Below are 17,165 nucleotides of genomic sequence, written 5' to 3' on the forward strand. Positions count from 1 at the left end.
GCATTATGCCATTCTGTAATTTTATGGCTTTTAGACATTCTGATATTATGATGATACTTGGCCTTGTGCCTAATATTTATTACAGCTTATCAGCTATTCTGTTGCACACTAAGAGATACACATGTGACCGATGGTGTGATGGCCTGAGATACTTGATACCAAGTGCCAGTTTACCCGTTTATCCAGTCCATTCATCCAGTATAGGTTACTTGGGCAACCAAAAATGAAAGTTGATAAATTTAAGGAAATAATGAATATAACAAGTACTAAATAAATAAGACTACAAATAATTACCAAAAATTTATCTGCATGAGACATCAATATACACACTGCATATTTATTTTCTTTTAGTTCTTTTTATTTTATTATTGGCACCACTAAGTATTATTGCTTATCACGTTGCTTTTTGCTATGCGTAGGTACTGGAGATACGGAGCGCGATCCCAGTAGACCCCAGTCAGGGTGAGAGTCAGATCTGCTAGTGTCCTGTGTCACCTGTCAACTACAGTGCATTGGTAGGATGCTAGGCTATATTTTGTATTTTGTGTTTTGTATCTTTGTAAATTTTGTAATTAAACTTTTATTTTGTCAGGTATATTAAAAGTTATGTGATTATGTATTATTGAAAGTATCTATAAATAGTGTTCATAAATGAAAATTGAGTATTTATTTATGATTTGAGTATAAATATGATGTGAATTGAATGATTGGAAAGTTTGAGAAATTGATGAGAAATTGTTGAAAATTGTTGAGACCATGTTGATGGTTATTGGAGTTTGAGAATATGGATGAATATTTAGGAGTGTTTTTCACAAGTTTCGAAGAACTATTTTCTTCATTTTTAGCCGGTACTCTGCTGGATTTTCTATAAAATTTTCGGAACCTCAAATGAATTTATAATTTTAATAAATGACTTAAATGAGTCCAAGTTCACAAATTTCACTCCATAACCATGAAGAAATAAATTAAGGAAGGATAAAAATAATTGAAATAAAATATGGTGTTCCGATATACTGTGTGGCATATCTTGCTCAGCTATACTATAGACGGGTAAGGGGTGTCACACTAGGCATCGATAGATAAAATAAGATTGTGTGCATAACATGCATTGCATTCACATGAGTCGAGGTGACACTAATGCAGATCTGTTTTCTTTGGTTATTTTAGGTTAAGGTATGGACTCATAATTGCAGAGGGCAGTAAAGGAAGAAGTAGTAAGTTGTATCCCGACTAGTAATGAATTTGGAAATCGGGGAGATCCTGCACCACCAATGCAAGAGGTGCCGGTACAATCCTAACAGGCCTTGTTTGAGCAGATGACTGGGGTTATTCCACCACCATCTTAGCGAAAATCACCTCTAGGAAAAATTAAGAAGTATGGAGCTGTAGATTTCAATGGTAGAAAGGAAGACGATTCTTCAGCGGCTGAGTATTAGTTAGAAAGGAGTGAAAGAGTCCTACAACAGCTCCATTGCACACCAGAACAGAGTTTGGAGTATGCAGTTTCATTGTTACAAGAAGCTGCATATCAGTGGTGGGATGTCATAACCAAGGTAGTGCCACCAGTCGATGTAACTTGGGAATTCTTTCTGATAGAGTTCATAAAGAAATATATTAGCTGTGTTCATGAAGAGGAACAGAAGAGAAGTGGTGATCAGCAAAAGAGGAAATTTGGATAGTCTAGTAATAAGAGGCTGAGAGAACAGTTAAGTCAGACATTTGATCAAAGTAGGAGACCTAGACCCAGGCCTATACCCAGAAGAGGTCAACCAGAGATACCAGTAGTGAGTGCACCAGGACTAGTAAGAAAATGTGGCCATTGTAACAATTGACATAAAGTTGAATGTAGAGGATTGACTGGAGCCTGTTATAGATGTGGGGCCATGGACCATCGTCTGAAAGATTATCGTAAGAGGAATTTACCACGGACCCAGACAGAGGTCATGGAAGGACCAGGTGCAACAGTAACACCACTGCCAAATGTTACCCAAGCCGGAGAGGAGCAAGGTGCTCTAAATGTGAATTTGAGGTAAAGTATCCTTCCTTTATGATATGCCTAAGTGTATAATGATAGATTCAAAAAGACTTAAAAATACCATATATATAAAAGGAGTAGACAGAGAGAGCAGTAGAAAGGTAAAGGAATTATCTTAGATACCTACATCCAGTAAATTTCGAGGACGAAATTTTTGTTAGAGGGGAAGAATTATAACACCCTTATTATAGCAATTCCGTACATTCTATTGTTTCGGTGACTGGTGTCGGTCTGGATAGCTAGAGCATTTGGAAAAATATTTAGACTAGAGTGAAGAATCATAAATAACTCAAATACTAATAAGAAAAATGTAGGAAAAATTTTAGAAATAAAATACAACAAAGTTAAATGAGCTGGTTAGCGATGGTTAACCTAATGGGAAGTTGTGGTCTTCGCAGCTAGAATCCCTAAATCCAGGGGAAATTTCATGAAATAATTTTTGAGGCTACAGAGAAGAGTCATTGAGGTTTTTATGGCATTAGAATGCCAAGAAAAGGCTTAGGAAAATTTTTTAATCGGTACAGACGATTTTGGCTTAATAAGCTAAACGGAGGGCATTTTGGTCATTTCGTCTTCAGAGATGATTTTTGGCCGACTTTTCCAGTTAAGTAAATAATTATTATAGTCTAAAATGTGAATAAATATTGCTAAAAATTTAATTAAAAATGAGTAGAAAATAAAAGAAAATAAAATAAAATTAAAAAGTTTAATAATGACATCATGCATGTGTAAGCATGATGCAATTAAATTCTTTCCACCAATCACCATGTAACACCCCAAAGTTCGGTAGTGCGTTCTGCTGCTCCGGTGACCAGTGTTGTCCGGACAGCTAGGATGCCTAGAACCGTACTTCGATATGAGTGAGGAGACATAAAATAATAAAATACAAGAAAAGAAAACACAAGAAAAACAAAGGAAAAATCATAGCAAAGAAATGTGATCAAGTTAAACGAGCCGGGAAACCTAGCGATGGGTAATCAAGAGAAGTCACGGCGTGGACCGTTGACTAACCCTGGACTGCGGGGAACCCTGGGAAACATTTTTAGGACTTAAATAGACCATTGTTGAAGAGTAAATATCATTAGAAAGATCAAAGAAAAATTAAATAATTAGTACAAAGAAAAGTGAGAAATCGAAAAACAGACAAAATACGGTATTACCGAAAAATCGGGAAAGCCACCCGAACAGGGGCATTATGGTCATTTGACATCCCGAATTGTCTTTTGACCTAAATGTCCATTAAAAATAAATAGTATTACACTTAGAAAATGAAATGAAAAATTAATTTGATGGTACCTAAAATAAATAGTGGAAATAATGGGTTAAATGTGGATTAAGTGAAAGTAACTTATAATATGAATTAATTAGAGTAAGTGGACCACTAAGGGAATAAAATAAACACATTATGGGGCTGATGTAAGTCCACTATGTCCAGCAGCCACTTCATCTTCTTCATTTACCATCCAAGCCGTGAATGAAGGGAGAGAAAACTCCATGGACATTTTCATGCAAGCTTGATCCCTCCTTCCATTTCAACTCCATTCACTTAGTGTTCTTCACTAAAATTTGTCTACACATCACAAGGAAGATATTGATACCAATTTTGGGAAGTTTGGTGAAGGTTTAGCAATTTACAATTAAAGGTAAGTTTGCATTTTTGAGAAGTTCTTTGTTAAAGTTTATGTTTATGTTATGGGTGTTAGTTTGGTGGAGGAAAATTTTGAGTTTGAAGGGTTATTATTATTTCCATTTTGGACAGCCATGGGTCACGTTTATGATGAGGTATTTGTGCATATAATTGATGGGAAAGAATGTTAATAATGGTGATTTAGTAACTTAGTGAGTTATTGCATGTTTATATGGTGAATTATGCACTTTGATGGGAATTGGCATATGGTACGGCAATGTGATGTTGATGAATGATTTGTGGCAGCTTGTGGACACTTGAGAAATGGTGTATATTGAAGGAAGAGTGGGCAGAATATTGACCTAGAAGGATTGATGATATGTATGTGAATGAATGTTGTAAAGTGTATGTAAAGTTTGAAATGTTTAGGTGTGTTTGTAATGGTACTTAGAAATTGTAATTGTGAATGATATTTGGTGTGTTGAGGGTGATTGGAATCTGCCCAAAATAATGCTAATGTTATGTAGAAAATGTTGTTGGTAATGTGCCAAAACAGTTTGGTAGGGTATGGAAGTAAACCTTGCAAAGGTAAGTGTGTATTTGAAGTTGGGGTGTGTAATGCATATTAAGGGCAGTGTATATTTTGGCCTATAACCTTGAATGTGTAACCTCAATTAGTATGAGACCAATTTGAGGTGAAACTAGGCACAAAATGTGCCAACTTTCATTGAGAAACCATGCCAAAATTCTGCTTGCAAGGTGACCTAAAAATTTGACCAATTCGGATTAGATGCAATTAGGACCTGAAAAATGACCAATTGGGCAGCAGTGAGTGTTTAGGCCATAACTCACTCAAACCAGGTCCAATTGACCTGAAATTTTGACCAAGAATAGTTAAGACCCATACCTACAAGTCTTATGAAGACACCAAAGCCCAGAAATGACCATAAGCAAGTCAAACAACTTGCACAAGTTCGGGTCCAAAAACTGGCCGAACCAGAATTGACCACTTTGACCTAAAATTGACCTAAAATGGTACCATTTGACCAGCAATAGTGTAATGACCATAACTTGGTCTACTTAACTCGGATTGACCTGAAATTTTGCACCGCGTGCAATAAGACCTAGATCTACAAGTTTGTAGTTTCGACCGAGACCAGAAAACCGAGGGAACTAGATCGTCCGGTTAGGTCAAACCAGTGTTCCGGAATCCAGCAATTTGCATTAAAATGCACTAAGCGAGGAAATGACTTTGGTAAAACATACCAAACCTAAAACCCTATCGAGTGTGACAAATTAACGACATTAAAACCTAATTTACCTAAAACGCATCGAGGGTCGGTATATTAGGTGATTAAGCGAATAATTGAGTTCAGTGTATTATTTACCAGACCCCATCGATAGAGACAATTTAATTTAGTACTGAAACACTTCAAATTGTGTTTCTCAGTTAACAAGGACTCAGCAAAAGGGAAAGAAATACTGAGTCAAGACCAGGAGACAAATATCAGAGGTTTGTGCACAACAACTGTTTCTTTTGAATTATTTTCAATGGAAATAAATATTGATTATTTGTATATCATTATTTTAAATTGTGGAAATGTGTTTGAGGAATATTTATTGATTGAAAAATATTGTGAATAGTTTGAAACTGTGAAAAATGGTTTGAATGACATTGATGGATACTTATTGATTAAAAAGCATTAGAAATGGTTTGAAACCACAGCTATCATGTATATTGATTGTATTCCTCTCTAGCTTGTCTAGTGGGATGAATTGAATTCCCTCTGGTGAAGTGTTGAGGTGTGTGCTGTTGAGGACGAATAGAATGAGTACTCATATTTTTGCTAGCTAGCCATGTTAGTCCTCATTAGTCATCGACTTTTGGGATGAATTGAATTATGGATCATGATTAAGCTGTGTGTGATTTATTGATGTGTATTGTGAGATTGTGAAATGGATTTAAACTCTCATTGACATATACTGTCTTTTGAATTCAAACCTGATCTGACTTATGGAAAATTATTGTGATATTGAGAAATGGAGTTTAAATTCTTGTTGACAATTATTGTCTTGAATTTAATTATGATTTTAAGTATCCACTATTTACATGACTTATGAATTGTGATTTAAATTGGATTTGGTTAATGTTGTGCACCACTGAGACATTGTCTCAAATGATAGCTTTATTGTCGCCGCAGTAGAGAGACAGGCAGCAGACTAGGCCGCATATACATCCAAATGAGGATTTCCTGGTATTATGAGTATACCAGTATTTTGCATTTTGTACTGTAATGTATGACACTGTATGTACATATTGTTTTTGGTTTTGAGCAGTTGTAAATTAAATTATACCTTGAAGTTGTAAATTAATTATGAGTGTTTTGGATTGTAAAAGTTGTATTATATTTCCTTATCTCGGACTTTGAAAAATTCCTATGGAATTGTGTTGATAAATTGTTGTGTTGAGAAATGCATTGGAGTTGAGATTTGGGAAAATTATTGAAGTGCTTTTTACAGGTTTTCTGAATAACTGTTTTGTCCAAAATACAGATGGCACTCTGCCAAAATTTCTACAGAAATTCCAAATAAATCAAATGAGTTAGTTGTTTCACCTCAGTTCACCAAAGTTTTTAACACCTGTAAATAGTGCTCACCACTGTAAAAGAAGTAAGAAAAGTTTTTAAAATCCCTTGTAGTGTATTTAATGGGTTATCAGTAGACGGAGTTGGTAATTCATTAGGTATACTACGGGATCATGTTATCCCTTACAGAGGGGTAAGGTGTGACACACCATTTAACAAATTTATTTAAGAGATAAAATTAGAGATAAATACATAAAATTTCAGCTCATCTTCTCACTTTCTCTCCCTCAAGTAGCCGGCCATCCATTAATTCCTCCATTTTCATCAAGCTTTAAGCTTGATTTCCATGCTTTCTTCACCTCAAAACCCTAGTTTGCCTTCACTAAAGTTAGTTCCTATACTAAGAGGAAGCTTTTGATTGTTATAAAGTGAAGAAAATTCAAAGTTTTAACAAGCCAAGAAAGTGGTTAAAAGAGGTTAGTGCACTAATTCATTTTTATTTCTTTTCTAAGCATGACAAGCTTGCTAAATTAAGTTAGATTGATATGAAATTAAAAGAAATTCATAGGGATAGGAAATTACTAAATTTTGGCAGCCATGATAAGAGTTGTGGTTTGATGGTTTTGATAAAATTATTTGTGTTTATTAGTGATTTTGATGAGTAATTGTGATGAACAAATTGATTGGCATATGTTTACAGGAATTGAGGAATGTGAGTTAGGGTTTTTGACCTAGCTTTGGGGAAATTGATGTGTGTCTTAAAAGTAATGATGTTTAGTTGATTTAATGATCATTAGAAGTGCCATGTAGGTCAAATGAAGTTTGCAGAGTTGGGAGAATTGAATTTGGGAGTGTTGAATCTTATGCAGGAAATTCGGACCTTTGAGTCCAGTGTATTGTTTGAGTTATAATTAGAGTTGTGTTGCTCCAATTGATGTGAGGCCAATTAGAGATAAAACCTAGGACAAAATGCTCTATTTTTCATGGAGAAACCATGCATAAATTCTGTCTATAAGTTCACCAATTTACTATCCCAATTCGGATGTCCAGACATTGAACCAGAAAATTGACCAAATGAACAATACATATTCATTTGGCCATAACTTCCTCTAGACAGGTCCAAATGACCTGATTTTGTGTCATTTTAGACATAGGACTACAACTTTTATTTGGGACACCAAGCCCAGAAATGCCTCTAACCAAATGAAATTGCTGGCCCAAGTGAGGTCACCAAAGTGACCTGAACCATTCTACCCAGAATTTCCTGGACTAGAGCTCATCGGACCAGCTTTGGTAAAATGGCCATAACTTGGTCTATAAAAATCCAAATGCAATGAAACCAATGGAAAAAGTTTTATAAGACATCGGCTTACAATATTGGTCTTTTGGCCAAAACCCAGGACCCAAAGGAATAGGTCAAATGCTTAAAAGAACTTGGTACATCCAAACCTAGAAATTTACCCAATTCCATCTGACCCCGGATTAGTGTTTATAGGATATCTTTCACTAGAAAACTCCATTTAGGATGAACCATACCTTTTCAGAAACCTAAGAGACAGGGCTCTAACTTTTTGTTAAGAACTTTCTTCAAATTATGAATGTAAGAACCCTAAAAATCCACTTGTAGTCACTGACCTAAACCTAGACCCTGAAGACATAGGGTACTAGAGTCTAGGCCAATTAAATTGGTATAATAAATTCTACAAAACTTGAAAAATTGTGATTCAAAATTTTGAGTGACCATAAGAGATAGGGAAACAAATTCGATGAAGAGCACTAGACCTAAATGTGACTGCAACTTGGTCAATAAATTTTTGAAAAGTGTAACTACAAAATTTGGTTAGCTAAGGAACCAGAACTAGGAAATGAACCAGTTATGGTCATTTGACCATAACCTGAGCTACAAAACTCCAAATGGAGTGATTCAACAAAAAAAAAAAAAAAAAAAACTAGATACATAAAGGAACAACTTTCATGGAGAAAGATTAGCCAAATTCTCACTTTAGCATAGACCAATGAAACAGTAAACATAGGACATAAAAACTGAAAATTTGGAAATACTTTTAGAAGTCTTTGAATTGCAATTGGCAATCAATGCCAACAAATTTAGAACCCAAAATGAGGGATCTTAGTGCAATTGGAATTAACACACCTATTATATATGAAAAGTCAACAATTTGAGTGAATAGTAATGTGTGAATAGTAACATTCAAGACATAAGAAATAATAAAAGAAATTAAAGAAGTCATTATAAGTAATGTGTATATATATATATATATATTGTAATTGGTGAATTTGAATGACTTAATGAACACAAAAAATCTTGTGAATAGGTAATTGAGACTTATACTCCCAACACTAGTGGAATTCATAATATATAAGTAATACAACTTGAAGTATGAAATGTACTTTACATGAATAGATTGTTGAATGTATAAATGAGATAAAAGTATCATTTAGGATTTAGGTTCTCATCAAGAGAGAAAGGAAAGATGTTTTGAATGTAAATGGTACGTGAAATCAAATAAATATGAATTGTAATTAGTATGAATATTACGATGAATGTATAAATTACCTAGAAATGTGAATTTGGAAATTATGCTTCCACTACAAACAAAATTAGAATGCTATAAAAAAATATAAATGAAAAATATAATGAAACGATGAAAAATATAAACTCTTAATGGTACTAATGTGCCCATGTATCGCCTAGACATGTGTGTCAGATTGGATAGATTGGCATGCCAATAGGATATTGTTTTAGCAGTACTGCGAAAGGCTTTATGCCTGTATTCATGGCTTTATGCCCGCACTCAAGGCTTTATGGCCGCATTCATGGCTTTATGCCCACATTCATGGCTTTTATGCCCGATTATGTGTTATCATGGCTTTTTAGCCATACTGACTGCATACGTGGTTGACGTTCAGCGTCCCATGGTATGACGGTTTGAGGCACCGCGGTGTCCCGTGCCAACGACCCGTTATCCAGTTTAGTCAGTCTGTCGTAGGTTACTTGGGCTGTGAAATTTATTGAAATAAGTTAAGAATATTAGCAATTAAAAATATTAGGAATTAAATAAAATAAATGAGTAAGATGACCTAAAATAAATTAGAATAGTTATTTATTAGAAAGAATCAAAATGAACTGGACCGATATTAAAATTTACTTATTATGAGATAATCTGAGACAACCTAGAAAGTATTGAGAAAATGCTAAAAGATTAGCAAAGAAAATTATAACATAAATAAATATTGCAAACGTGACATACATAATAATATAAGCATAAATTGTTATTTTTAGATCATTTTTTCTTTGTACATTATTGCTGTAAATTGGCGAAATAAACACTTCCAAAGAATACTAAATTAGGATAAAACATATTAAATTTTAGAAACTGCATGTGAAGTATAAATGAATCTTAATTATCCGAATTATGTTTTGTTTCTATCCTTATTTGTATATTATTTCCTTGTTATATTATTGCACCACTAAGCAGCAATGGACATTTGACTGGGAATTTTGGAAGTCCAAATCTGCAGAGTGTCAAAGGTTGTCACCTCCTCAGCAATGCATGTAGCTAGGGCCCATGTATATCACTTTATGTATTTTGTATGTATAAATATTTCGTATGTTGTAATTCGTATGTTGTAATGTAAATTAAGAATTTGTAAGTAATATTTATGTGATGTAAATTTATAAATTGATTAATTCATATGTAATTAAATTGTATCTCATGTAAATTAATGAAGATTGAAAATTATCATGTATGAGTTGAGAATGAATGGAAATGAATATGAAATTGAATTATATAGAGGATATTCGAATTAATGAGATAATTATAATTAGTGTGGATAAGATTTTATTTTGAAAATATTATTGAATTTTCAAGCAAGTGAATAATGAAATGCGCCAAATAGAAATAAAATAGGGGAAACTCCTCTGGTTTCTCCATAGAAAAATAATTGATATTAAATTAAACGAATTCAAAACTACTAAAATAATAAAGTAAGATAAGATAGGGTGCTCCGACACCGAATATTGCACACTTTGCTCGGCTACACTGTAGTCGTATAAGGGGTGCCACACAGAGCTTGATGACATGAAAAGGTAAATGGTAAAAAATAAAATCAACATGTACCTTGAATTCAAAGGTTGATGACATGAAAAGTAGATACTGAAATTAAAATCAACATGAACCTTGAGTCTAGAGGTTGATAACACGAAAAGTAAATGGTAGAAAATGAAATCAACATGTACCTTAAATCCAGAGGAAACTTAAATGTAGAAATTAAAATTAACATGGGCCTTGAGTCTAGAGGTTAATAACACAAAAAGTAAATACAGAAATTAAAATCAACAAAAAAGTAAATGCAGAAATTAAAATCAACATAGACTTTCAGTCCAAAAGTTGATAACACAAAAAGTAAATGATAGAAAATAAAATTGACATGGACTTTGAATCCAGAGGTTGATGACATAAAGAGTAAACGGTAGAAAATAAAATCAACATGGACCTTGAGTCCAGAGATTGATGACAAGAAAATTAAATGCAGAAAAAAAAAAGCAAATTGGAGTTTGTAGATGGTAAGGGCGAATAGTTATCACTGGGCATATACCTTCTCAATAAATAAATATGCTGATTTTGAGCTTGCTAAGAGCATCTATTTATTAAGGTAAAGCCAAGCATATAATGAATGCTTAATTAATAACTACTTACCAATATGTAAATTTTGAATTTAATAACTATGATGGGACTAAATAAGAACAAAATATGCAAGACTTTATTAATATTTAGACTTCAAAGCAAATCTGATGAAAAATCTTGCTCAGTTGAGAGTTTACTTAAGCCTGATCTTGAAGCTATTAATATCAGTTCCAAAGACAAGGTATTTTATCTTCTTCTATTCCATTTCTTTCTTTATTTTCCTTTGCCACTTTTAATCACTTTTCTGGATGCCTTTTCGGATTTTCATCTTCCCCTCATCTTGCAGAAAGTGCCCTTTTCAAGTTTTCACCATTTTCTCTCATTTTGCTAGGAGAGCCTTTTCAGGTTTTTACTCCCATCTTTTTTTTTTTTTTTAGATAATTGTAGCTTGTGTCCCAATCCCTTTAGTAGTGTCTAATGCCCATATGCTGCTTAATACACTTGAATTGTATAGATATTTTTAAGCACAATTGTATACTATTTCATAGTAATTAGGTAAGTAATTTCATGCATAGTAGTTGATTTTATTAGTTTTTATAATTTCTATTATCAAGCCCTTAATTCCATGTTTTCTGCATCATTTCAGGTGTTTGGGTGAAGCCCCAGAGTATAGGAGTACAAAAGGGAAGCTTGGAGAAGTCAAAAGGCTCAGAATTTTTGCTGATACAAAGTACACGGGCCGTGTAAGCCAAGCCACAGACCCATGTAACCTTCTGCTAGACATAAGCTAGAGAGCCAATGGAGAAACAAAAGTACACGGGTCGTGTAATTGGACCCGTGTAATTTGCAGGGACCCGTGTGAGTCTCTGCTGGGCACAAGCTTGAAGAACTTTTTAAGAACAAAAGTACATGTCCCGTGTAACCAGGCTTGTGTAGCCAACGCAGACCCGTGTAAGTCTCTGTGCTAGTACAAGACTCCGCAATTCCGCTCCAATAAGTTATACGGCTCTGGGCCATGTAGTGGCACACAGGTCGTGTACCTTGTGGTAGCCAGTTTTCAAAACTAAATTTTTGCTCTTGTTTACATATTCAAATTAGACTCCTAAGGCTTTTGGAACTCAAAATGACCTAACTCTAGAAGAGCTATTAATAATTGAAAGAGAAAACATCTAAAAAGGGAGGATCCTTGTACAACACTTTGAGGAGTTTTAGAGAGACTTGCATTCTGCACTCTCTCCAGCTGTCATGAGGAGAAGAATATCAGTATCAAGGGAAGTTCTCCAGCTGAAGTCCCACAAGATCAAAGCTACAAACTCTCTTCGGTTCCTTCATTCTATCTCCTTAAACGAATTTTTAATGTTTTATTTCTTCTATATGATTTCTTTTTATTGTCTTTACCTTTTTATCATGATGTTCATTGAACTCATGAGTGAGTAGTTTTTATATTCTGAAATTAGAAGAGTAATACTTGTAATCATTGTTATGGATAAACATTAAATTTTATTTATTGGATTTGAGATTTGTTCCTTGATTTAATTTCTTGTGATCTTAATGCATGCTATGTGCTGGTACCCACTTAGTATTGATTGTAGATATTAATTGAAGGATTGAAAGGTGAAAATTAATATTAGAAAATCAAGATCTTGAACCTAGGAATTCTGACCTAGACATAGGCTGATACCTTTGTGGAACTTCAAAATTAGTCAACGACCTTAAGGGATTTTAATTAATTTGATCGCTATGAAAGTTAGGTTTAAGTTAATTAGAATATACCCTAGGTACCTTGAGAGAGGACTTAGGATACCTTAGGACTGATTTCCATCAAGGTAAACGATTCTTAAAACCAGTAAATAAATAAGATAACATCCATAGTAAGATTCATGTGTGAAATCTTAATTCCGAAATTGCTCCAAAATAGATTACTTTATTTTAAGTTTATCATTTTAGTGTTTAAAATAGACAACTTCCATTCCTTCATTGTTTGATAGCCTAAACAGTCAAAATTACTGTGTAGATTGGTACTTACTAATCAAATTCCTCATGGGAACGATACTTTACTCATCACTTTATTACTTATTAGCGATCTATGCACTTGCAGTGGTTGTAAAACCAGCAAACAAGTTTTTAGCGCCATTGCCAAGGACTTTGGCTTTAGTAATATCGAGCGATAGGCAAATTAGCTGATTTGGGCAATTGTATTTATTACCTAATTTTGTTTGATTTGTTTTATTCCTTTTCTTTTCTCTTAGGTGCCCGATCTGGTATATGACCAGAACAATGCCAGAAAAAGAAATTTTGGACTGTGATCTAGAGATAGACAGAACTCTGAGAGCCATCAAGAGAGAAAGAAAACATCAAGAGCACAATAAAACAGATCCTAAAATTCCAACCATGGCTGATAATAATGACAGACCAAGACTCTTGAGAGACTGCGGAGCTCCATCTGTCTAAGGATTTCAGCCTAGTGTCACTAGACCCACAGTGGAAGCCAACAACTTTGAATTAAAACTAGCATGGCTTTAAATGATTCAACAAACCCAGTTTGCGGGTTCACCAACAGAAGATCCACATTATCACCTCTAGTGCTTTCTTGCCCTTTGTGACACATTTAAGATGAATGGAGTGTCTGGTCAAGCCATAAGACTCAGAACATTTCCATTCTCCCTTCGAGATAGAGCAAGGAAGTGGTTACTTTCTCAACCAGCTGGAATGTTCACCACTTGGGAAAACCTCTCACAAGCTTTTCTAGCAAGGTATTTTCCACCTGCAAAGACTGTAAAACTGAGACTTGAGCTCAACACCTTCAGACAAAAGGAAAGTGAATCACTCTATGACACATGGGAAAGATATAAAGACCTGCAGAGGGAATGTCCACACCATGGCATAGAGGATTGGCTACTAGTGCAAAATTTCTATAATGGGTTACTACCCTCTACAAGTAGTACAGTTGATTCAGCTGTAGAAGGTGACTTAATGGAGAAAATAGTGATACAAGCACTTGAACTTCTAGAGAGGGTTGAATACCATAATTATGAGTGGTCAAATGAAAGAAGAAATGCAAAGAGAACAGCAGGAATCCTGGAAGTGGACGCCCTAAGCATGATAAATACTCAATTTGATCAGCTCACAAGGAGGCTTGATAAAATGCAAGCCAATGCAGTAGGGATGAATACTCAACATGAGGACAGCTATGGAGGATGATATTCAGAATGTAACAGCTTTAATGAACCCTCTATAAAACAGATGAACTCTGTGAATAATGGAGGAAACTTCAACCAGAGACAACCCAACAATCCATATTCAAACACTTATAACCTTATATGTAGGAACCACCCAAATTTCTCATGGTCCAATCAATAGAACCAGCCAATAAACAAGCAACAGGGGTATAAACTGCCAGCACCCCCTGGATTTCAGAATAGAGGCCAAAACTTTGCACAGCCACCACCTCCTCCTCAACCTTAACAACCTGAACCAAAGATGACCATGTAATCCATGATGCAAGGGTTCCTAGCAGCTCAACAATAACATAATGACTTGATTAAATAGCTGACTTCTAGAATGGACCAACTAGCTACCCATAACAAGATGCTAAAGAATCAAATTGCTCAGCAAGCAAGTTCTTCAAGTAAGGCTGCTGGTAAACTGCCTAGTCAACCAGAGATGAACCCAAGGGAGCATTGTAAGGCAGTTACATTGAGGAGTGAGAGAACTCTAGTACAATTAGAGAAAGAATGAACAAATGAGACCTTAGAAAAATCTAAAAGCCAAGCAGAGAAAAAGGAGGGAGAAGCTAAGAAAGATCAGGAAGAGGAAGTTAAGAAGAAAAAAAGTTACCAAAGCCATACCAGCCTCCTCTACCTTTTTCTTAGAGATTTGAAAAAGCCAAATTAGACAAGCAGTTTGGGAAGTTTTTAGAAGTTTTACAGAAACTTTATATCAACATCCCCTTCACTGAAGCACTTTCTCAGATGCCATACTATGCCAAATTTCTTAAGGAAATTCTGTAAAAAAAAAAAAAGAAAGCTGGAAGACTATAGGAAAGTAGCTCTAACAGAGGAATGCAGTGCCATATTGCAAAACAAACTGCCTTCAAAATTGAAAGATCCAGGAAGCTTCTCCATTCCCTGCCTCATTGGCAACAAGAAAATAGACAAGGCCCTCTGCGATCTTGGGGCAAGCGTAAGTCTAATGCCTCTATCAATATGCAAAAAGCAGGAGATCGGAGAACTGAAGCCCACGATAATCTCATTGCAATTGGCTATTGATCTGTTAAATATCCAGTGGGCATACTTAAGAACATCCCTATCAAAGTGGGCAAATTCTTCATTCCTGTAGACTTTGTTGTCCTTGAAATGGAAGAAGATGTTAGATCCCTATCATTTTGGGGAGACCATTCTTGGCAATTGCTGGAGCCATCATAGACATAAAAAATGGGCGACTAACCCCCAAGGTAGGAGAAGAAGAAGTGGAATTCAACTTGTTCGACACAATGAAACACAAATTCGAACCTGATGAATGCTTCAAGGTTGACATAATTGACAAACAAGTTAAAGAGGAATTTTATAAGACATATCCTAAAGATCCTCTTGAAGCATGTATAGTGCACAGCCACACAGTGAATGATGAAAACACAGAAATAGCAGCCTGTGTATAATAGCTAGCAGCTCATCCACCCCTACCACCCCTAGCTAAAGCCTCCGTGATGGAGGAGTTAAAGGAGGAACAACCCAAGACAAAGCTCTAGGAAAACGCTAAGCAGGTAGAGCTTAAACCTCTCCCGTCCTCGCTAGGTACGCATTTCTGGACTCAAACTCTAAATATCCTGTTATAGTTAATGCTAGCCTGTCTAAGTTAAAAGAGGAAAAATTATTAAGAGAACTTAGGATCCATAACAAGGCCATAGGGTATAAAATAGAAGACCTGAAAGGAATCAACCCCTCAATTTGCATGCATAGGATACCCATGGAAGAAAACGATAAACCCACTATCGAGCACCAAAGAAGACTTGACCTAAACATGAAAGAAGTAGTCAAGAAAGAAATTTTAAAACTGTTAGATGCAGGTATCATATATCCAATTTCTGATAGTAAATTGGTTAGTCCAGTACATGTAGTTCCTAAGAAGGGTGGGACAACTGTTATCCAAAATGCAAACAATGAACTAATCCCTACTAGGGTAGTCACTAGTTGGCGAATGTGCATAGATTATAGGAAATTGAACAATGCTACCAGAAAAGACCATTTTCCTCTCCCTTTCATCGACCAAATGTTAGAAAGGTTAGTAAAGCACTCTTATTTTTGTTATCTAGATGGGTATTCGGGATTCTTCCAAATTCCCATTCACCCAGAAGACCAAGAAAAGACCACATTCACTTGCCCTTATGGAACATTTGCATATAGGAGAATGCCTTTTGATCTTTGTAATGCCTCTGCTACCTTTCAAAGATGTATGATGGCTATTTTTTCTGATTATATTGAAAATATCATGGAAGTTTTTATGGATGATTTTTCTGTCTATAGAACTACTTTCAATGATTGCCTAGCTAATTTATCTAAGGTATTGCAAAGATGTGAAGAATCAAACCTAATCCTAAATTGGGAAAAATGTCACTTCATGGTAAGGGAAGGTATAGTTCTGGGACATTTGATATTAGAAAGAGGAATTGAGATTGATAAGGCAAATTTTGAGATCATTGAAAACATGCCACCACCAACACGACATGCAGGGTTCTACAGAAGATTCATTAAAGATTTTTCCAAAATAGCTAAGCCACTTACCAACCTGTTAAGCCAAGATGTTCCCTTTCATTTTGATGAAAATTGCCTTGTTTCTTTTAACAGGATCAAAGAAGCCCTGATCTCAGCACCAATAATGTAGCCACTAGATTAGGAGTTACCATTCGAGGTGATGTGTGATGCGAGTGACTTTGCAGTTGGAGCTGTGCTCGGGCAAAGAAAAGATAAAATGCTCCATGCCATTTATTACACTAGCAAGACACTCGATGATGCACAAATCAATTATGCTACCACAGAGAAGGAATTCCTAGCAGTAGTATTTGCAATTGGATAAATTCAGATCTTACCAAATTGGGTCAAAAGTTATTGTATTCACAGATCATGCTGCAATCCGGTACCTTTTGAACAAGAAGGAAGCAAAACCAAGGCTGATTCGATGGATTCTACTCTTGCAAGAATTTGACCTTGAAATCAAGGATAAAAAGGGATCCAAAAATATAGTGGCTGACCATCTTTTCAGGCTGAAATCGGAGT

The 17,165-nt window shown here is 35.2% G+C and overlaps 1 non-coding gene and 1 pseudogene across 1 annotated transcript; both read right to left on the bottom strand.

Moving 5' to 3' along the window:
• LOC131182102 (putative disease resistance protein At1g50180) overlaps window positions 1-17,165 on the bottom strand; it is a 72,224-nt pseudogene that overhangs the window by 45,112 nt on the left and 9,947 nt on the right.
• LOC131182714 (small nucleolar RNA R71) lies at window positions 13,672-13,778 on the bottom strand. Its single transcript, XR_009150975.1, has one exon. It is a non-coding gene; the product is annotated as a small nucleolar RNA R71 (small nucleolar RNA).

The sequence above is a fragment of the Hevea brasiliensis genome, chromosome 8, assembly GCF_030052815.1.
Source record: "Hevea brasiliensis isolate MT/VB/25A 57/8 chromosome 8, ASM3005281v1, whole genome shotgun sequence".
Classification (NCBI taxonomy): domain Eukaryota; kingdom Viridiplantae; phylum Streptophyta; class Magnoliopsida; order Malpighiales; family Euphorbiaceae; genus Hevea; species Hevea brasiliensis.